Source organism: Amborella trichopoda, chromosome 7, assembly GCF_054954075.1.
Source record: "Amborella trichopoda isolate Santa Cruz 75 chromosome 7, AtrichopodaSantaCruz75HAP2 v2.0, whole genome shotgun sequence".
Lineage (NCBI taxonomy): Eukaryota > Viridiplantae > Streptophyta > Magnoliopsida > Amborellales > Amborellaceae > Amborella > Amborella trichopoda.
This window is the reverse complement of record NC_142342.1, coordinates 38,740,981-38,765,625: the sequence shown is the minus strand read 5'-3', so window position 1 is coordinate 38,765,625 and position 24,645 is coordinate 38,740,981.

Below are 24,645 nucleotides of genomic sequence, written 5' to 3'. Positions count from 1 at the left end.
AAAATAAAACAATGTAAAGGCGTAACATTATGATATGGTCATCTCAGCCATACATTTAGATCGGACGGTTCGATGGGGGCCAATATCTAAAATATGTATAATGATATATATAAAAAAAAGAGATAAATTAAAATATACTTTATATTATTAAAAATAGGATTTGATTGTAAAATATGAAATATATGTGAATATTTTTAAATATAAATAAGACCAGATTTATTTCCAAATTTCCCTAAAGAAGGATAGAACCTACAAGTTATCTCTTTCGGCAGAGGGAGTTAATATAAAACATGTTACCGTAGAACTAAAAACTTTAATGCTTTTGAAAAACAAAGTATAAGTTATAAAAATACTAGGAGCGTGTGTACTATCTTATCTACTCCATTAATCAGAAGACTACTTGGGGGCTCAGGTTCAGCTTTTCAAATAGAAATTTTGGGAACCACATAAGAATCATTAAATTATTATTCTCAAATAAAAATTTTGAATTTTGAGTTTCTAACACTTAGATCTCACCTTATACCTTCTAAAAATTGGACCATCTCAATTCAACTTTTAGATATTATCGTTTTTTCAAGTGTATAGAAAGTACAATTAGGAATTATTTTTTATTGAGATCAATCTATGGGTTAAAGAGTTTTATATTTTCCAAATTTGAATTCCTAAAATTAATCGTAGTTAGGGTTTTACCTAGGGGAGTAAGTGGACAATATACTCCCCAGGAACATCTTCAGGTAAATACGTACATAAATTTTGGAAAATTTGGATGGTGAGCCACATAGAACAATTTTAGTACGACGATGCCCCAAAGTGGGGAGAGTTGTGGGTTGAAGCCACCCGTCTGCCACTTATTCATTGAGAGAGAGCAATCTTGGTCTTTCAAGTTCTAATAATAGGGGATGAAATCCCTTGTAAGGTCTTTAAAGGGGTCAAATTATTCAATATTAATATTTGAAGGTTTTTTTTTTTTTTAAGTTGCCCTTATTTTGTATTGTGAATAGAACAATTGAAGACATTTCAGTAATTTGACTTTTAAAAGGCGTGAGGCCATAATAAAATGACAAAAGTAACGCTAGTTTGTTTTTTGTTATAAATAAAAAATACAATGCTAAAGAGTAGTAATGAGGAACAACAAGTGTAGTTTAGTCACATTTTGGGTGCCCAATGATAAAAATACCTCTAATTGCTTCTTATTCCCAATACTAAATAAAGGCAAAGTAAGAATTTTTAAATTTTTTTTTGAGGAGGAACAAAATTGATGTCAGAAAGAAAAAGTAATTCCTCAAATGTTACTAATAATAATTGGGTCGCTTTAATAATTTTGCCAGCGGTTTTGTTATAAACTCTCTTAGCCTAGACAATTGTTGATATGAAAAATATATATATCTAAAGCCTTAAAAATTAATGTCTTTTGCAACATATTATTTGGACCATTTGTTTTTAAGTATTTATAAATCAGCTAGATCTTCATCATTTTAGACTTTCAAATTTTATAATCAAAGACAAATTTGATTTTGGGCCATGATAGGAGTCTTTGGTGCCGGAATTGAATATTTGGCCGTGTTTGAGATGAAGTTCTATGCTTTCACATGAAGCGGAGGCTCTATGCTAAGAGTACTCATTTATTATTTATATTATTTCTTAAATATTTTCAAAGAACTCATGTGATGATATTTTTAAGGAAAAAATTTATATAAAGTTGCAACCTAAAAATCTATCGAAAAAGGTTATTTTAATGTTGAAAAACCATGTGACTGATCATCTAGACCTTGAGATATATGACTATGAAAAATAAAAAGATTTTGAGTCTCATAAATAGTGTATCTTACAAAATATTATCTACACCCTCCATTTTCAAGATTTTCATATGTTTATAGATCTACTTGATTTTAATCCTTTTTTAATTTAAAGTTTTATAATTAGATATAAAAATAGATTTTGAGATAATCCTAAAAATATTTTGTAACAAAATTATCTATTATGATAAAATTTGAAGGTGCACTTTATATGAATTGTTTAAGGTTGCAACCTTATAGAAACCACAACTTATTTTAAAACCCAACTATTACCTATCTAGATCGCTGATGCAGATAGGGAACGATCATGTTCTAGTATGGGTCTCAGCTTGGTTTTCCCAAAAACCGAAACCAATCGCCAACCCTTTTCCCCCTGTTATGCTTTTTCCTTATCTAATTTTTCTTATGTTCCCGGAGATCGCCGTATCACAAACCCCTATTTTATCATTTATTTACTTATTTTCAATATTTTAGATTACCAATTCAAACCATCCAAACCAATTCGCCAATCCAATGATCCGATATGGACTTGTGAGGTAAATAATTCACCCTCAAGTGGCGTTTTTTTTTTTTTTTTTTCTAAGTTACCTTCGCCATGCGAGCCCCAGACGAGAGGAGGGGCTATTTTAATTTTACAATAAAAATTTATATCCGATATTTGAATTAGGGGACAGCTCCAGTCGTCTAATTTATTTAGTAGTTTACTGTCGGGCGTTCAAATTAGCGAACTGCTCTCTGTAGACGATTTGCTCGAGACAAAAACCGGGGATGATGCAGAGAGAATGTGTAAAAGCCTCAAAAGAGAAACTCCAAAAGTCTTAATCCAATGAAAACCCTCATCAAATAAAAAACAAAAACAGCAACCAATAACGAAGAGGTCGTTGTGGTGGCAGGGCAAACGATTTCAGTTTTTAGAGAGAGAAAGAGAGGCCTGACTGTTTCAGCGGGCAAGCACATGGGTTCCGTGGGCACCTAACGAAATGGACCTCTGTTTCCTCAAACTGGTCGAGCTATTCGAGGAACTCTATCATGTGGGCGCTGCTGCATCTAGAGAGAGAAAGTGGGGGGACTTCTTGAGGTATTGGAGAAGGTGTTCCAGTCTCGACTCATTTGCGACTCGGGGCAACAGGGGAGGACGACTCGGTTACACTACCAGTGCTAGAGCCCTCGCCGGGGCCTGTGCTGCTGCCACCACCACCTCCTACATCCATCATTTCTTCTATCTAGCTCCAGGTTCTCTTTATTCAATCTTTCAGCTGCCATTGCATCGAAGAAGCTTCTCTTTCATGGCATTGAGATTCGAAGCTGTCTCGACGGATCATCTGAGGAAACACCTGAGGTTCCTCTCTCTCTCTCTCTATCTATGCTCCAGCTGAAAACGTTGATGCCCTTTATTTTATTGAATCGCCTGAAAATGCTGATGCCCTTTGTTTTATGCCCACACTCCGCTCCACCCCGATCCTACTCCGTCTCCTCCCCTCTTTCTAATGCTTCTGCTTGTTGCAGCCGATGATTTGATATGGGGTTGTATAATATTAAACTATTTATCTTTGTTACGAGGATGTTACAGTTGCTGATCTCCATTAGATGTCTTGAGGAATAACATAAAGTTCAAGAATTATTTTTTTTATTTTTTTATTTTTTATTTTTGAACTTTGAGTTGAGTCGATGATACATTTGCAAATACCTAATAATACCTGATTGAAATCCGACGGATAAGAATGACCATTACCTTCTAATATTAAAAATAAATGATCACTATACTATGCTCTTAGATATTTATTTTTTCCAATATATTGCTTGGGAAAATATAAACTTTCACTTCGGAAGCCCCTTTTTCTCCTTATATTTTCTCTGCTTCTCAGTCTGGTGGGAATTGCACAATTACATAATCCACCATGCAAACTATTTTCAAATTACCTAGAATACTTTTTTTTTTTAATAAGATATTGACTATATCTTCATAATGCCAATCCCAAATAATTAGAAAAAGCTCTAATGATGATAATGATTGACTACATCTTCATACTCCCCTTCTACCTTTTTTTTTTTATTATTATTTGTAATTTTTTAACATGGAACTAAGACCCATGATAATGCTGAATATTAAACTGCTATCGTCGTGCTCATAAAAAACACTCTAAATTAATTTTCTTGGTTGCTATAATTGTTCCCCTGCCCCCGGCAAATCTCCTCCTTTCTATTTTTGGAACTTTAACTGCAATTTTATCGAGTAAATGAACGGATACAGCCAGGGCTGCCAATGGAGTGTCTGGCCCGGAGATATGCCCATATGACCCGGCCCATAGATAAACCGGAAAATGTACAGAAGCCCGGCCCAAGTCTTTTAGGCCCGAGACTTTATGAGAAATCCAGCCCGACCCAGGAAGGTCCATTGGGACTGGCCCGGCCCAACTCAGGCCTGGTTTTTTTTTTTTTGAAGATAGAAGAAAATTTCTCTTTGAACTTTTGTTGTAAGGAAAAAAAAAGTACTAATAAGACGTAGCCCATAAAGGCCCATTACGCCTGGCCTGGCCCAAGTCAGGCCCAGCCCTTTTTTTTTTTTTTCAAATCTTTTTCTTCAAACTTTTCTTGTAAGGGGAAAGAATCTACTAATTATTTTTTAGAAAATTTGAAACCCCCATTGACGAACAAGGTTTGGCCCAAGAAAAATTTGTTTTTTTTGAAATTTTTTTTCAAGCTTTTCTTGGAAGAGAAAAAAAAATTTATTTATTATTTTTTAGAAAATTTAGAACCCCAATTGACGGAATAAGGCCTGGCCCAGAAAGGCCAATTAAGCCTATTGGGCCTGGTCAGGCCCAACTAAGGCCCGGCCTTAAAAAAAAGAAAAACTTTTTTTCCAAACTTTTCTTGTAAGGAATTTTTTTAAAAAAATAAAAAATAAAAAAATAAACCCCTCATTGACAAATAAGGCCCAGCCAGAAAGGCCCATTATTTATTGAGTTTTTAGATAGAGAAAGAGAGATTCGGTTTTTTTGAGAGAATGAGACACTGGGAGGAGAGAAGATGAGCTTTTTAGAGAGAGAATAGATTTTTAGAATGAGTTTTAGTGATAGTAAAGAAAACTTACACAAGGTCCTTATAGGGGTTCTATGTCCCCTTCAAATTCAATGAAGCTATTCCCATTTCTTTGGCTTTCTCGATTCAAGAGGCTATGCAATAATGCTGATCCTCTCTCTCTCTCTCCAAGTGAGAGGGTTTCTCTCTCCATTTGAACGGGTGTCTCTCTCTCCATTTGAAATAGGTCTCTCCCCAAGTGAAATGGGTCTCTCTTTCTCCAATTGAAATGAGTCTCTCTCTCTCTGCATTTGAAATGGGTCTACTTTCCTTAAGGTGCGTCTTTTTCTCTCTCTTGGTCGCAAAATATAGGAAAGGGAGAACTAAAAAAAAGGGGATTTCCTTTTTAGGGAACATCTCAATGTGCACGCATAAAGAAACAGTGTTATTTCATAGCTGTGACATTATAGTAAACGCTAAATGGGCCTGTCTTTGCTTGGGCCAAGCCTTAATGGAACCAAAGAGGTATTCCGGACTTTCTTGGGCCGGGCACGGCTAGCCTGTTACGAACCCGTTAACAGGCGTGGCCCAGAAGCCCAAGACCTGGCCCTGTCCACTGGCGGCCCTAGAGACAGCGTGTCAAAACAAGAAAAAGAAAGAAATAAACAACGACAAGGATCGATCTATGCACTTATAATAGTTACCTTAGCCAGATCATTTGTTTCCTGATTGCATTCCTTAAGGACATGTTTGAACAAAGACTTCCTTATTTTTAAGCATGTATGGAATATCATCCATGATCGCCCTCCATGCCGAGGGCTCGGCTCCTTACACTCTTTGATTATATTGGCAAAGTTCCCTTCAATGATGATTTTCCTACGACATTGTTCCAATTTAAGGGTTCCAAACCTCTGTGATGTCATTTCAGCCTCACCGGCTCTACATACAAGGAGATTTTCGTGGTACATCCATATTATAGTTCTGGCTGAGTCCCTTAATGGGCCTCATCAATAGCCATTGCATCATTTATTCGCACACTTCCATTAAAGTTTAGTTTGATCCAATTCGCCGGCGGGGACTCCCGTTTTACGCACTCTCTCTCCCCCTGCCCCACCGCTCCCTCTTTCCCTCACCGTAGTTTCAGTTTTTTAACTTGTTTCTTATTTGTAGAAGACCAAATTAATTCACTCCCTCAGGTAAAATTTTATACCAGAGCGGAAATATTTCATAGAGCCCAAAATTTTGGGGGGATTTGAACTCCTCAAATGAGTGATCACAATCAAAACATAAAAAAAATTCAAATATGCTACTTATGTACCTGAAAAATCATACGTCCTAAATTAGAAGGAGACCATCCAATATCCGGCATAAGTATTTCAAAGGAGAAATAAGTGTTCTGATTGCTATTCCTCATTTTGAGTTGCTTTTCTCTTTCGATGCATTGCGGTTGAAACTTTTGTTTGTGCTGCTACCTTTCTCTTACTGTTTGTTGTGCTACGTCGCCCATTCCCCCTCTCTGTCTCTCTATTTTTTATGCCTTTCTCACACAGTAAAAGAAAATATGATGGATCATGAAATGTAGTGAAAAAGGGAATAGAGAGAGAGGATGACTCAGTAATTCCAAACAGCCCATTTGAAACGGAAAGGTAGGTGTTTCATACTGTAGAAGTCTCAAAATATAGGGATGATGAGGGTGGTAACACATCAAATATATGTAGAGTTGTTAGTTCCCATAGGATTTCGATACCAAATACATCGAAAAACTGGAATTGGTAAGTTGGTCCCCCAAATGAATGTAATAACTCAGACCCAAACTTGAGGACTTCTCACATTTAATGGGGGGCAACACTACGAACAAATCATGTGGGGTTTGGAGTCAGTTGGGGGCACAAATCTACTGTGGAGTACATAATAAAGGAGCACAATGGAAACTCATAATAATCAACATAAAATGAATTGTGCAGATTCAATCCTAGATGACCCCAAATACCCTCAAAATTTCAACTTAAAATAGTGTTGGGCAAAGAGATATTAAAGAGACAATCCATAGTGGAAAGAGGGATAAATTACAAATGAGCTCCTAGAAATCCGTCTCTTATGGGATCGGACCCTCACTAATGAATTCAAAAGGGTGAAAAAAACAATCAAATTAGAGTGCATCTCAAAAATTTCATTAGAAGAGGTTCTTAAAATGAACATCTTGACCTCAAGATGCATAGCCATGAGAAACAAATAGATTTCAAGTTTGGAAAATAATGCATCTTGTAATGCATGTTTGGACTGTCAATTTTCAAAATTGTCAAGTTTTCATTGACCTGCTTGATCTACACTATGTTTTAAGCTTTAGATTATATAATTAGAGATGAAAATATATTTTAAGAGTATTGAAACCACATTTCTTGATCTACTTTGATTGTTTTTAAGTTTGCGAAATAATGCATCTTGTAATGCATGTTTGGACCGTCAATTTTCAAAATTGTCAAGTTTTCATTGATTTGCTTGATCTGCACTATGTTTTAAGCTTTAGATTATATAATTAGAGATGGAAATATATTTTAAGAGTATTGAAACCACTTGATCTACTTTGATTGTTTAGAGCGTCTGACTCTATATAAAATGGCTTGAACCTCGGACATCTTAGACATAAAACCAACATCCTCCCAAAGGGGCAGCACGTACATTGAATTATACAATCCTAAGTCATTTAAAATAGAAAAGTAAACAAAACAGTTGTCACCGAGGTTTGATCATGCGACTTCTTTGGGCAGAGCTGAAGAAAAGAGGTGCTAACTCTACCACCGTAAATAATATGTTAGTTGAAATATTAAAGGAAGTTATACTATAGGGTGTGGTTTCTATAAAGTCGCAATCTTAAACAATCCAATTAAGGCGCGTATACAAATTTTATCATAACATGTAATTTTGGAGTAAAAATATTATTACAATTATTTGAAAATCTATTTTTATATCTAATTATAAAATTATAAAATTTTAAACTTTAAAAATGGATAAAATCAAGTAGATCTATAAATATATTAGGATCTTGAAAATGAACGGTCTAGATAATATGTTGCAAAATGCACTATTTATGGAGATCAAAACCTTTTTTTTGTTTTTTTTTTCATATTCCTACATCTCAATGTCGAGATGATCAATTAGAGGGTTTTTTAACATTAAAACAATCTTTTTCGATGGATTTTTGATGTGCATCTCTAATTCTACATTTTAAGGTTGCAACCTTATATAAACTTTTTCCTATTTTATATATGCATTTATGATTTCAAATTTTGGTTATATGGATATATTGGGAAGTACTAATGTACTAAATACTCCAATATGTACTAAGTAGTAGCACAAGTGTTTTTTCGACAAAGTGTGTATTGAATGGCATCTCGCTTGAATGTATCAAATTTCCAGAGAGAAATTGAATGGATTTTGTATCATGCAACTTGTCATATGTCATGACCCCTAGCCGATTTCTCTCAATCTTAGGAGATGAGAATTGAGGCATCGGAATCGTAGCTCAATGAGCATTCAGATGATGTATGGGAAGCTACGATCAGAGTGCTTTGAAGGCAAATTTGTGTACAAGATTTTTAGCATAGCTTATTTTTTTCTTTTTTTGAGAAAAAAAAAAAAAAAGACCACCCATAACTTGATATGGGGTGTTTTCAAAATGTTGTAGGATTGAGCCCTACCATGTTATGACCAAAGTGCATCAAATATTCAGCAAAGACCCATATGAATGTTGGATAAGCGTGAATCCTAGTTTCCTAAGTTTTAGTAAAGTACGTGATATATCCTTTGTCTCTATGGGAGTTTCCTATTTTAATGAGAACACAAGACAAACCATTATTTTAGGAACTCATGGTTTTCATTTTTATATGGGATATACAAGAGGGAAGATCATGTTGATATCTTATGAGGAAAGGAGTTGCACATGATTGTTAGTTCGAGACCAAATAGCAATCCTACTTTGGTGGAGAAACTAAATCCTAATAGATGTGAGAAATCAATGTGTTTAGGAAATCAAAATAGGATTGGGAGAGATGCCTCAAGTGAGTTTCTTGGGCTCTTTATAAATAAAGCTTTGTAAAGAGAAAAAAAATACATGCAAAAAGTGAGATGCAAAACAGAGAGAAAATTGTTAGTTTTTTTTAGTCCTTAGGTGAGTATTCTAATAAAAGAAATGCTATGTTTAAACGCTTGAGAGAGCTTGTAATCCCGTGTATTCTCCATGTTTGGATGGTGCTTTTCTTATTAGTGGAAGAGAACTTTGTTGCTCCATGGGCATAAGCAACTTGCCGAATCACGTAAATCTTTGTGTCTCTATTCTTTTTTTTTTTTTCTGCCTTATTTTTCTTTCCCTTATTTTTGGCAAACTTCGGTTTTATCATCTACAATTGGTATCAGAGCCTTAGGGTTGTTTAAGATCATTGCTGGGCATAAGGTTTCTGACAAATCGTAGATCTTTGAAGATGGCCGGGAGAAGTTCAAACATATATGAAATTCTAAAATTTGACAGTTGGAATGAAATATGCATACGGTGTTGGTGAAAGATGGCTGTGTAATGGCTTTAAAAGGTAGAGAAAATAAATAAAAAAAGATGGGTGATGAGGAATTTGATGAGAATGATGAATTGGCCAAGGCAGATATTTTGGTGGAGCTTGATGTATCTGTTTTATTCAATGTCTCCTTAGAGACCACTACGTAATATTTATGGGACATGCTAAAAAACACTTAAATACCTTGATTAGCAAGTTAATGTCACTAGATGTAAAAAATGATGAAGAAAACAAAGCAGCTATTTTATTTTGTTCTATACCAGAATCTTGGGACAGATTAATTATAAATCTCAATAATGCAAAATCTCTTGAATTTAATTCCGTTGTTTCAACAGTTCTGACAAAGAAGTCTAGCCAAAAGTCTGGTCAGGATTCATTTGGGAATCTGTTTGTAGCACGGGGAAGATCAATGATGAATTACGGTCTAGATCAATCAAGAAGACATAAGAAAGTGAAATGTTGGAGTTGTGGATAGTTAGGTCATATGAGAAAAGATTGTAAGGCACAGAAAGAAAACCAGGAAGCCCCTAAATTTTGTTCTAATAAAAAGCCTAATTCAAGTGGTTCTCAAGGAAATCTAGTACAAGAAATTGTGTTTTTTTTAAGATGGGTAAGTTTTGTCTGCGTATAGAGAGAAAGTTTTGCAGTATTGGCTACTTGATCCAAGTACATCATTTCACCACGTGATGGAGGTATTATTTACATGAGAAATAATGACTCATGTAAAATAGTGGGAGTTGAAGATATGAGAATCAAGATGTTCAATGCAGACATGTGCACCATCCCAGGCGTCAAGCATGTCCTAAGCCTCAGAAGGAGTCTCTTGTCTTTAAGAAAATTTGATGAGTAAGGTTTTAAATTTACAAATGACAAAGGATGTCTGAAAATTTCAAAAGGAGCACTAGTAGATACAAAAGGAGAGTTAGCAAGCAATTTGAATAGACTTGTTGGAGAAACAGTTTTGGGAGAGGCCGATATTGCAAAGGTGGACTCTGTCATAGCGTGGCACGCATGTTTAGGTCATATGAGTGAGCGTGGACTCAAGGTACTTCTCAATAAAAGTCTTCTCCCTAGCTTGAAATCTTTTAATTTAGATTTTTGTGAGTTGTACTTATTTGGAAAGCAGAACAAATTACGCTTTGCTTTATCCACTGCTAAAAGTAAGGATTTTTTTAAATTGATTCATTTGGTCACATAGAAATCACCTGTTGTTTTTATGGGGGTGCTGCATATTTTGTCATTTTTATTGATGAATTTTCAAAAAACGTTTCGATTCATATGCTGAAAAGGATATCAAATGCCTTTAGTTGTTTCCAAAAACTTAAGGCCTTGGTAGAAAATCACAATGGTAAGAGCATCAAATGTTTAAGAGCTGATAAGTGAGGAGAATTTTGTTTTGGCGAATTTAATAATTTTTGTAATGAGTATGGTATTGCTAAGCAGTTGACAATTCCTGGAGCACCTCAACAAAATTGCGTTATTTAAAGGATGAATCGTACCATTATGGAACGTATTAGGTGTATGTTAAGTGTTGCCAGGTTAAATCAATGTTTCTGGGCAAAAGCAATTCGTATAGCTTGTTTCCTAATCAATAAGTCTTCGAGTTCTGCTATTGACTACAAGACACCAGAAGAAGTTTGGATAGGTAAACCTGTTGATTATTGTTTCCTTTGTGTTTTTTGTTATGATATATATTTTTTTATTCCAAATGAGAAAAGAATTAAGTTGGATGAAAATTCCAAGAAGTGTGTTTTCTTGGCTATATTAATGGTACGAAGGGATAGAAATTATGGGATCCTACTGGCCACAAGGTTATAGTTAGCCGAGATATTATTTTCAATAAAAATTCTATGTAGAAAAAAAAAAGAATAGCCAGATGCAAAAACTGTTGAGGTAGAATCACCCATGAGAACCAGCAAGACAGTGGTCAGGACCAAGAACCTAAAATTTTCTAAAAGCTTAAAGAATATTTAGGTCATATTTAATTAAGAAGATTTGATAGACCTAAAACTTGTAAGGCTTAACGATTATGTCTTATCCTATGTTTGCCTAAGAGGTGGGTGAGTCAGTTTCTTTTCACGAGGTATGTGAGGTCAATGAAGCCGATCAATTGAGAGTATCTATGGAAGAAGAGATGGAGGTCCTGCAAAAAAAATAAAACATGGAACCTCGTTGAATTATTAGATAAGCAAAAGCCAATTGGTTGCAGGTGGGTCTTCAAAAAAAAGAAAGGTCTTGATGATACTGTTGAAAGGTACAGAGATCGATTGATTGTGAAAGGCTATGCTCAAAAATCTGGTATTGATTGTGATGAGATTTTTCTCATGATGTGCGCATGTCTACTATTAGAATCATTTTGGCTATGGCTATTATTCTTGATTTAGAGTTGGAACAATTAGATGTGAAAACTGCATTTTTGCATAATGACTTAAAAGAAAAAATTTATATGACTCAACCTAAGGATTTTTTTGAGGAAAGTCAAGAGAATTTAGTGTGTAGGCTCAATAAACCGCTGTACGGGTTAAAACAGGCATCGAGGTGTTGGTACAAAAGATTTAACTCTTTCATATTGAGTTTGAATTTTCGTAGACAAGCTGACCATTGTGCCTATTTTCATGGCTATGGTGATGGACACTTTATTATATTGCTATTATATGTCGATTACATGATTGTTGCAGGACCAAACAAGGAGAATATTGCAACACTTAAAGCTCAGTTGGCAAGGGAATTTGAGATGAAAGAGTTGGGAGCTGTTAATCAAATTCTTGGGATAAGTGTACTTAGAGACAAAAAGAACATGAAAATCTAGTTAACTCAAAAGAGTTATGTGGAGAGGGTCCTATGGCTCTTCTATATGTAGAATTTCAAACCAATTAGTACCCCATTTCATGTGCATTATTTCTAGAAATGAATCTAGCCTTCCATAACAAGACTGTTTAGATTCATTTTATTCGTGATGTGGTAGAAGATGGAAAAATTTTAATGCAGAAAATTCATACTGATGACAATCCAGCAGATATGTTGACTAAGCCCATTAGAAATGAGAAGTTCACTTGGTGCAGGACTTCCTTGGGGCTTGAGGTTACTTGATGGTTAATAACTGGTGAGTAACACTTTCATGGAGCAGACTAGTTAGAATGGAAACATGTCTTTAGGTGAGAGAATGTTGGACAAGCATAAATCAAAGTTTCCTAATTTTTAAGAAATTACGTGACATATCCTTTTTGTATATGGGAGTTTCCTATTTTAATGCGAACACAAGTTAAACCATTATTTTAGGAACTCATGGTTTTCGTTATTATATGGGATACACAAGATGGAAGATCACGTTGATATCTTATGAGCAAAGGAGTTGTATGTGATTGTTAGTTAGAGACCAAATAGGAGTTCTATTTTGGTGGGGGAAAGTAAATCCTAATAGATGTGGGCAATCTATGTGTTAAGGAAACCCAATCAAAATAGGATTGGGAGAGAGGCCTCAGGTTTGGGCTCTTTATATATAGAGCTTTGTAGAGATAGAAAAAAGATATGGAAAAAGTAAGACGAAAAGCAGAGAGAAAATTATTAGTTTTTTTTAGTCTTTAGGTAGGTATTCTAGTGAGAGAAAGATCATGTTTTAAGGTTTGAGAAAGAGCTTGTAATCCCTTGTAATCTCCATATTTGTATAGTATTTTTTTTATTAGTAGAAGAGAATTTTACTGCCCTGTAGACAAAGGAAACTTGCTAAACCGTGCCAATATTTGTGTATATGTTCTTTTATTTTTCTACACTATTTTTTTTTCCCTTATTTTTGCCAAACCTTGGTTTTATCCTCTGTACTTAAATTGAAAAAGAAACGTATGGAAAAAGGTGCTTGACTGATTTTTTAACTAAAATAACCCGAAACTCATTCAAATCTTCAAGTTTTTTGGTAAAAAATATCACAAAACATTCATGGTGACTCGATTTATATTTTCCAGAGTTAAAACTTCATTTTATGCCGAAACATGAAGAATGAAAGCCCCATACTATAACATGTGTTGAACTTGGCTTTCTATAGACTTTGGGTGGCATTTTCGACATTGTTGCTCATTTCTTTTTGGACGGGAAAGAAAATTGGCTTTCGACCCCTTAATTTACCCCAACTTCAATAAACCTCGTATAGGTCGAACTCTATATGAGGCTTTGAGGCTGCATTTGTAAAGGACTTCTGGCTTTTTATTAGCTTTTGCTTTAAGCTCTAAACCCTAGGCTAACTTTAGTTAATCCTACCCCAATACCCTAACTATGGTTAGGCCCTAGTTAGTTCTCTACACTCTTCCCCAAAGTCCTAAGCCTAGTTAAATCTTAACTAAGGGTGTGGTTTTTATAAGGTTACAACTTTAAACAATCCAATTAAGGCGTACGTCCAAATTTTATCATACATGTAATTTTGGTGTAAAAAAATATTATGATTATCTCAAAATCTACTTTCATATGTAATTATAAAACGTTAAACTTGAAAAATAGTTAAAATCAAGTTGATCTATAAACATATGAAAATCTTGAAAATAGACAGTCTAGATAATGTGTTGCAAGATGCACTATTTTTGAGACTCGAAATCTTTTTTTCTTTTCATATTAATACATCTCGATGTCGAAATGAATAATTAGAGAGTTTTTCATCATTAAAACAACTTTTTTTGATGGATTTTCGAGATGTATCTTTTATTCTATATTTTAATATTGCAACCTTAGATAAACTTTTTCGCTTAACTAATTCTCTACAAGAACAAAAAAAGAAAAGAAAAGGAACTTAGGCAAGTTAGACAGGGGTGAATTGATTCATATCCCAAATCCTTTGGTTAAAGGAAGAATAGTGTTCAACTGCCCATTCAGGAACGAATAACCTAATGTCTAGTAGAGGGTTTGGTCGCCTCGCCCTTTTTTTTTCGGAGAAATCCTCTTGCTTTCATTCCCCTTCCTGCACGCACCCAATCATCAATCGGACATAGAAGGGTATTTCCCAGCATGATACAAGCCAAGTTGTTTAAGAGAATCTGCTTAACCAGATCTAAGAGTGTACTAAACCCAATTTTCGAGGTAAGAACTTGGTTTGTTGTACCTATTTACTTCTTTTGATTAAGTTTTTGAATTTTTCTTATGTGGACTTTTATTTTTACCTTATTCTATTTTTTGGGGTCTCTTACTCCTATCTTACACACAAGCACGATTGACCGACCAACTAGGGGCTCCACTAAAGACACTCTACCCCTCAATCTTGATAAACTTGTTTGCCTTCGAGATGGATTCAATGTGTCATTACCATTGTTCGAGTTGGGGATTTCATAATTCCCCTGTCCAGCACCTCATCCTAGGATCTATGAAGGACCAGAATGATGACTCTCTCGCATGTCATTCCTTCTTTATTTTGACTAGCAGCAAGACCGCTAATACTGGATCTTGGCATGCTATCATGAGTTTACCATTACTTTTGGTGGCCCAATCACCACCTCACTTCTTAAGACCGGCATCACCACCGACCCTTAATCAGAAGGGGTGGTGTTTTTGCCAACCCATCTATCCATAAGGGCTAGTGCCAAGAAAGGCATCGTGCCTCACTTAATTAAGACCAACAACTATACTACCAGCCCTACATTGAAGGCCAAGGCCAGCACTACTGCTAGTCCTACCCCAAAATATAAGGCTGGCACCAACACCGGCCTTGCAACACATTTGAGGCCCAGCCTCGGTCACTAGACCTTCATCATAGTCTAAGAATGGCAACCACACTATCAGCCATCCACTATGCACTAAGACCTGTGGCTATCCCACTGGCCATTCACCAAAGGCCATGGCTGGCAGCTACACCATCAGCTCTTCACATATCAAGACCAGAGCTTTCTGCAAGGTCCCCTCTCATGATACTAAGTTACTAATCCTCACACCCCGATACTTCGATTTTGCTCTCTTGTCTTCCTCAAGTCACGATGATCCTGATAGAATCTCATAATATGCAGAGAACTCTCTGTATATTGATTATTAAATAATATACAAGACCTCGTATAAATATATGGCTAATAACAGTTCTGGATAGATACGAACAATTATTGATAATTACTAACTAATCTTATCATAATCAAGAGATGCCCCATAAATATACATATCCATACTGATATGTATCCATAATAATGTATATCTATAAAACACAATACATATGCATAGCCTAACACCCCCTCAAACTCAATATGATTTGACAAAAAGCAGCTGGAGTTTGAACAATAATAAGTTGCAAAAACTACTTCCGATCTTCTGGTGCATAGCGTGACCAAGAGAAGTAGTGGTTGCTATGCTCAGATTGCTTGATCAAGAAGCACAAAAAGCGGCAAGCCTTAGGATCAGACTGCCTCTCAGGGTAGCCTTGAGCAATCAAACAAAAAAACTCTAGATCTTCATTGGAGATAGAAAAATCGTCGAGACACCTGATAAAACATAATGGCACTTGGAAGAGCCAACAAAACTCGGTTAGATCCGATACCGATTTAGCAGCTCCCAGACCAGAACAGACATGATCGAGTAACAAGACAACAAACTCGATCATACAGAAAACATATTCGATCATACAAAAAACATACATGATCGAGTAACAAAAAACTCAATCATAAAAAAAGATCATTCCAGAGGGGTTCAATGACAATATCATATCAAAGTGGCTGCTGGTGAGTTTCCAGATGAATCTGCACCCTGATATCAAGATCCAGAGGCAAAAGAAGAAAGAAGGGGCTATTTTTCAAATGGAGTAGATCGGCCATTTTCAAAGGCCATTTTTCAGAGGTGGATTTAGAGGCGGGTTTCAGATCCGGCTCAGCAATTGTCCGGCATTAGAGGAGAGCCCGGTAGCAAAAGGTAACGTGATGGCGAATAATGTGACAATTACGTGCCCCAATCATATCGTGCTCGTCGATTTGCTGATCGTAAAGTGCCTCGAAAATCTTTCGAATGCAACAACAATTATCAAGATAATGGTTAGGTGCCTCGAAAAACTTCTATATGCATTGCGACTTCCCTATCGACATTTATGGATGCCTGATCCTCTACGAGGATGCTTTCTACTTGGCCATGCAAATTGTTGCTTTTGAGATCATTGTTTGAATTTTTGCACAGGATGTTAACCAATTTGGCTTCAACCAAAAAATTGCCAAGTGATGCAAAGGAGACTACTGCTGACATGATGTCTCAATACCAAAAGCAGTGAAGGACCGTGAGACCAAAAGGGGCGAAGGAGGTTGCGGTGGACGTGTTGTAAACCAATTGCAAATTGAATGAAAGCAAGGCAGTATGCAAAGACAAAGCAAAAGGAAGCAAAATATTTTTTTTTTTTTTTTTGGACTTGGGGATACAAGGGACTGGTAGCTATTTTGCTGAGAGTCGAAACACGACTCGACAAAAAGGTAGATCAGAGGTTTATTGAAAATGAAATGAAATGTCTGGAACGAATCTGAGGCCTCGATGCTGATAGGCTAGGTAAAGACGCTTCAGCATCGGCCAGTTCAAATTTGAGATGTGAGCCCATATCTGAGGCTGAGGAGTCTATGGCTCTGATACCATAATAGAATCTAAGAATATGTAGAGAACTCTCCGTATATTGATTATTAAGAATATACACGACTCCATATATATATACAGCTAATAACAGTTCTGGATAGATACCAACAACTATTGATAATTACTAACTAATCTCTTTATAATCGAGCGATGCCTAGACACCTAGTCTTATATGCATATAGATACACATCCATACTGATATGCATCTATAATAATGTATATCAATACTAACACGATACATATCTATATGCTAATAGATCCCTCATCACTAGATTAATCCTGCCCTTCCCTCTCCTACTATGTCTTCTGCTTATCAACCCATCCATCAGTGTTCCCTAGAGCTTGGGACATCCATTACCTAGTCTACTCTATTGCACATGTGAACCTCCTGGTATCAATGGTGGCTTTGGATCTGTTAGAACCAAGAACGACTCATGGGAAAGGGGAGTTTGTAGCATGGGCTCAACTAGCCATTACCGTCATTTGCTACGACCTCCATTTTGGGCTTGGTGCAGTCGAAAAGGGGTGGTCCTTCACAGCCACACATGCAACCCATGGGATTGAACCTCCATATGCCCAGGGTAACACCCCCCTAAACATATGGCTCTATGGTATCGAGTATGATAATATCTTATTGCTTTTAATATCTAAACGAGGCCTTTCTCCCACTTAGGCTCAGTGCTCCAAGAGCAATAAAGGCAAAATTAGCACTCAATCCACACATTGTTTAAAATCAGTCTTTTAAAGGCCTCACGAGTATGCTGGTGCCAAAGACCTCCTTTCCGTTTCCGTCCCTTGTCTCTACAATCATTGGTCCATGTGCCAATAGGCACCACGAGGTCGTGGAGTTACCTACGAGTTAGTGAAAGGATTCTTGAAAGGCACTATGCACACCCAATCATTTTTTTACACCCAATATTAGGGCAATTTAAATTTTAAAAATAAAATTTAAAATACCCTAAAAGCCCCAAGCTTATTTAAAAACTCATTTTAAAAGACAATACATTGAAGCTAAAAGTAATCTCAAGTATAAAGTCCTTAGTTTAAATGAAGTATTCCAAAGTGGGTCCTCCAAGGATTCATTAACCATCCATCATCAAGGAAATGTCAAATACCAAACCGAAGTGCAAGAGTGACCTAAGGATAACCGAGATTAGGGACTCCCTACGACCTGGAGTATCGGAAGATGGCCGTAACTCTTGATGGAATGCGAGAATGTCATTACCGGATCTGAGAGCAATCACCATGATTCTTATAATGCATCCCATGATGGAAGATCATGTGGACAACATCCTCATCAAATCAATGACTAGGAATACCCACTTGAATAACTTAAATCAAACGAATCTAGACCATTCAGTATGTGAATTTCAAGTTTTTAGCCTTTATAAACTCAAATCATTTCTTTCTTTTTTAATATTGTTCATCTAATGATAATAAAGCTATCCAAAAAATTTTGAAATGAAAAAATCCTTCTAAGACCTAGATCTAAGCATCTCATCAAAATGAACGGCCTATGTTAATTGGACTAAAAAAATACTTTTTAGGTTATATTTTCGAATTTTTTTTTTTTTTATTGTTCATTAGAAAGAAAAGAGTGTATATTTTAAAATTTGGATGAAACAAAGGGCCATAGGATGGTTTTTTAAAGTTGTTGCATCATATTACTATACAACGGTTGCATGAAATCATTGCTCATATATATATATATATATATATATATATATATATATATATATATATATATATATATATATATATATATATATATATATATATATACCCTCTCCCACCCGTGTGTATAGGACTCCAAAGGATCACCATTAAAGTTGGCACGGATCTCTAGAAAAGTTATTACATGGGTGTAAGATTTGACTTTTTTATAGATCCGTACAAATTTAATGGTGATCCTTTGGGATCCTACACACATGGGTGGGGGAGGGTCCTATAGGATCATTTATATATATATATATATATATATATCAGTGTTTTAAAAACGGCGAGTCGAACTGGAATCGCCCGGGTTCGACTCGGGAACCGGCACAACCCGTGCCGGTTCCAGCACAAAATCGGGAACCGCCCGGTTCTAGAGTAGAACCGTCGATTCCCATCCGGTTCAACCTGGTTCACACACGTAACGCATGACACGCACGTGCGAGCGTGCCCTGCGCACACTCACACGTGTGTCCAAACGCACATGTGAAGTTGCTCTAATATTTTTGCACACATGTTATTATTCATATTACATAGTTATTTATATACCAAAGTTGAATACCCATATTTCTATGTGGGATAATTCCCAAACATCATTAAATGAAAACGAAATGTAAATATAGTCTATTAATCAGCAATTTATAATTACATATAGTTAGATGGCTTGGTGGTTATGACTTTTGTTTTTTTACTTGATGTCCCAAGGTCGAATCCCCTTGGGCATGTGTTGTATTCGAATCCCCTCAGGCATGTGTTGTATTTTTGTTGTGCATATAGTAGTTGGTATAAATATAAATATTTTTGTTGTGTATATAGTGGTTAGTATAAATATAAATATTTTTGTAAAAAGTATAAAAGGCATAAAAAGATGAAAAATAAAAAAAATAATTTTTTATATAACAGTTAATTTTTGTTGTAGATAGTGGTATAATTATTTTTGTAAATAATATGAAAGGTATAAAAAAAATAAAAATAAAAAATTTATTCTATTTGAAATCTCCATCTTTCTACTAACAATCTCTTTTACTAAATTTATTATAGAAACCTAAAAAAATAAATTTTTGAAAAATTGAAGTGTTATTTCCAAAATTTATATGCATTTTATTAATTTTTACATTGATAATCAAATCTTTTATTTTATTTATGAATTTTTACATTATAAATCATGTAATGTGCCTTTTTTCTTACAGTTGTCAATAATACATTTTAAATTAGATAATATTATAAAATATTTTTAATTTGTTATTATTTATCTAATAAAATAATTATAATTTCAGTATATAATATTATACTTAGTGAGGTTGTAATAATTTTGGATTATAGTTAGTTAGGTTGTAATAGTTTGGGTTTTTTTAGCGGATTAGGGTTTTTCGCCAAAACGAGATTTTAATGGCCACTCTTTCATTGATTAGTCTACTCTTTATAATAGTCCATATATAATTATATATTTTATTCATGATAATTCTATGATTTTTCTTTTATGTGATACAAATTTAATAGTTAAAATAAGTTTATATAGGGAAAGAGCATCTCAATATTCACAAATTGATAAAAAAAAAATGAAAGTTAATAATGTAGTACCCTCATTTTTTATTGGATTCCCAAAAAACAACATTTATAATGAATTTTAATAATTTTTTCGGATTTTTTTGAAGCTTTAATCCGACCGATTCAGCCGATTCCCGACCCGGATCGCCGATTCGTCGATCCGGATCGGTTTTTGAGGTGCTCGATTCGGGTCACCGATCCGCTTTTTAAACCATTGATATATATATATATATATATATATATATATATATATATATATATATATATATATATATATATATATATATATATAAAGGAAAATAGTGGGATTAGCCTATTAGCTCATATGAACAAATGAGTCCAATTGCCCAGGTTGAATCTGGGTCGATCTGATGGTCACGACCTCATTTTGTATTTTAATTTTAATGTTGTTTTTACAAATTAAAATAACTTGAAATTTTAGGTGTCTATTTATCTCATCAAGGAGGACCTAATTAAAATATTTAAAAATTAATTCACAAAAAATTAAATTGATCAAAATACCCTCAAAATTTTTAGGAGTATTTTAGTTATTTTATTTCTTAAAATTTAATTTTTTGATATTTTTATTAGATCTCTTATTTTTGAAAAATACACGCCTAAAATTTCATATTATTTGGATTTTTAGAAAAAACGTTAAAATTTAAATGCGAAATGAGGTTGTGACTGTCAGATCGGCCCAGATTCGATCTGGGTCGTTGGGCTCATATGAACTATATGTTCATATGAGCTAGTGGACTAATATCAGCATTATATATATATATATATATATATATATATATATATATATATAAAATAAAAAATGAACAATGATTTCGCATGCCCTCATCACCATCCAAACTTCATCGCCCGGTCACAGGTATTCGATAGTGTTTCATTTTTCATTTTTTTACTAATTGGAATGATCTGAAATTTAAAGCTTGTGTATACCTTAGTGAGGCGCATATAATAAAATTATGAAAAAAATAATTCATAAAATATAAATTGACCAAAGTACCCCCATAAGGTTTTGGGGGTATTTTGGTCAATTTATATATTTTTATTAGGTGCGCTTCACAAAGTTGTACACATGCTCCAAATTTCAAAATATTCTGATTTGTAGAAAAATAACATAAAAATTGAAATAATACCGGACAACTATGACCGTGCGATGAAGTTTGGATGGTGATGAGGGTAGGTGAAATTACTGTTCATTTTCGCCTATAGGCGTTGTGAAGAGTTTTCTATATACATATATATATATATATATATATATATATATATATATATATATATATATATATATATATATATATATATATATATTATTTTTTATTTTTTTCTACAAATTAGAATGATCTAAAAGTTGGAACGTGTGTACATCTTAGTGAGGCGAACGTAATAAAAATACAAAAAAAATAATTCATGAAAAAATATTGACCAAAATACCCCTAAAATCTTTCAGAGGTATTTTGGTCAATTTATTTCATGTAAAATAGTTTTTTGATATTTTTTTATAAATTCATCTATGTTTTATAAAGACACGCTCCAAATTTTAAATCATTTCGATTTGTAGGCAAAGAATGAAAAATGAAACACTACCAGACAATTATGACCTTGCGACGAACTTTGGATAGTGATAAGGGTTGGCGAAATCATTGTTTATTTTCGCCTATAGAAGTTGAGAAGACTTATATATATATATATATATATATATATATATATATATATATATTGGAGTCATTTAATTTTCAATTAATCCACACGTACAAAAAAACTCTTCCTTAACTCCAAGAGATTGTTCGATGAAATCAATATCAACATTCTTGTCATCTGAATACACAGAGAGAAAAGTCACAAGAAATAAAAAGGAAGACGAAAAAAGAACCGTGCGATGAACTTTGGACAGTGATAAAGGTAGGCGAAATCACTGTTTATTTTCGCCTATAGGTGTTGGGAAGACTTTTCTATATATATATATATATTGGAGTCATTTAATTTTCAATTAATCCACACGTACAAAAAAACTCTTCCTTAACTCCAAGAGATTGTTTGATGAAATCAATATCAACATTCTTGTCATCTGAATGCTCGGAGAGAAAGGTCACAAAAAATAAAAAGGAAGACGAAAAAAGAATTTTGTCCCTTTTTCTTCTAACATTTTCTTGATAATATTGTGGAGGCAAAACGGGAGTGGGTGTTTGATTGTGGTTTTTGAAGAAATGGATTGGCGGAAGGCGGTAAAGTTCAAGAATGATGGTCTAGGTGAGTTTGATTGTGGTTTTATTGCAGGGATTAAGAGTACGAAGGCAATAGTTGATTGTCAGGTGGTAGAAAAGAGTCTTGCCTATAGCAAACTCTTTGTCACATGGTCGTTTTCCCCTCCTCTCAAGGATTATTTTAGCCTTTCAGGGTGGCCCAAAGAAGATGGAATTTGTCATATCTCCTTGACATTAAAATTATTTGTGAGAAAAAAATAGTCTTTAAGCTCAGGCTAGCAGAAGATGTATGGAAGGCACTTTCGCATGGATTTGGCAGGGAGCATCGGAGTCTAGTGTCACTAGACTCTTGGAAACCCTCAAATCATGCTTCGTTGGTTCAGAAGAAGCCTATCTGGATTAAACTTTGGGGATTGCCTCTTCACGTATGGAATCTTAATGTTGTGAAGCAGGTGGTCAATTGTTTTGGAGATTATTGTGACTTGGATTGGGATTCCTTCTTGAGCCCAATTTGCAATTTTGTGCATGTGAGAATCTGGGAAACACTAGGTGTGAAAATTCCTCAGAAAGTTTGTTTCAAGGTAGTGGATGGTTATTTTTCAATTGTGATCTCACAAGACAGTGATAAGCCCATACGGATGAAGAATTCAACTTCCCTTGCTTTGAATGAATCAATGCCAAAAAAAGTCGCCGATTTCGGTGATCAGAGAGATCGAAAAATGTTGATCCGTCAACCCAAGAGGAATTTCGGGCGTTTCAAAATTCAAAATTCAAATATGAGGAAGTTACCAAAAGTTGTTCAAAGGTGGATCCATATTGGTAGGTTCTCGGATTCCACGGCAGGTTTTTCAATGGAAAATAGGACGGTTACTGATGACTGCTTTCCGGTAGGATTATGACTCTCTCTATGGTATGGCGGCCCTACCATCGAAAGACACAAGCATCATTCATTTTTTCTCTGAGAAGTTAACGGAGTCAAATACCGATATAGATGGGAGGAGGGTTGTCAAAGAATTTTCAGGCTTTTCAAATAAATCTTGCCTTGTCGAGGAAGCAACGGATAGATGGTTGATCCCAAGTTTTTAGAAAGAGATAGAAGATAAAAAAAAAAGGTTTTTGGATGTTGTAGCAGCGTTGGTGTTCATCTTGATTTGTTTGGCATCTCATAGGTTTGTGAAGTGGTTACATCGGAGGAACTATTTGTGGCTTGTGTTACTAAGCCTTTGCTCGCTGAAGATGCATCCCCTACCATATCGTTCATCCATCACCAAGAATGCAAAGAAAACCAGGGTGAGATTTGATCCTTTGCTGATTGAGCCCATGAATGTTATTCTGGTGGAAGATAGAGAGGTACGAGTGGTTGAGGCGCTGGAAGATACGACTTATCCTCAAAAAAACGATATGGCCTTGACGGTTGTGAAGGCTTCGCCGTTGCAAATCGTGCCGCAAGAGGAGTATGGGCATCCTTCACAGGTACCTCCGGATGGGTTGAGGTTGTTGGAGGAAAATTTTTCAAGGGTTTCACAGGTACCTTCAGATGGTTTGATGGTGGAGGATGGCCGGGTAATCGCAGAACTACTGGATGTTATAGGTCTCGATGAGTTCCGTTACAAGTGGTTCTTGAGGAGATTAAGGACAGCAGGAAAAAGAGGAGAGAAAATGGTGAGGTAGTGGCTATGGAAGGAAAATCCAAATTAATGGAGATGAAGGTGCAGAACGTGAAGACCTCGGCTAGAAAGTCTGATGTAGATAAGAATAAGAAGAAGGTTGAAGTGGGAGTGAGATCTTCTGCTCGATTGGAGGCAAAATGAGTAATCAAGAAGGGCCCATCTTGGGGTAACTCTTTTCATGAGTCGGAACTAGTGGAGATTGATTTTGCTATTTGGAGCGATTCTACTGAAGATGATGATGAATTGAATAAGTCCTTGATTCTGGAGGAGCAGATTTTTGGTGGAGGCTATGGTGGACCAGGTGCCTCTTCTTCTAACCCCCTTGATTAATGAACTTGTTTATCTTGGAATGTTAGGGGTCTAGGTGACCTGCACAGGAAAAGAGATGTTTTATTTCTGGTATCTAAGTTTAAACCTGTTCTTTTACTTTTACAAGAAACTAGGATCACTGTGTCGGGGGCCAGAGAAATTTGGTGTCCAGGTGTAGTCGCTTGTGAGAATGATGCAATGGGTGCATCAGGGGGTATGTGGGTTTTATGGAACCCTTTGGTTCTAC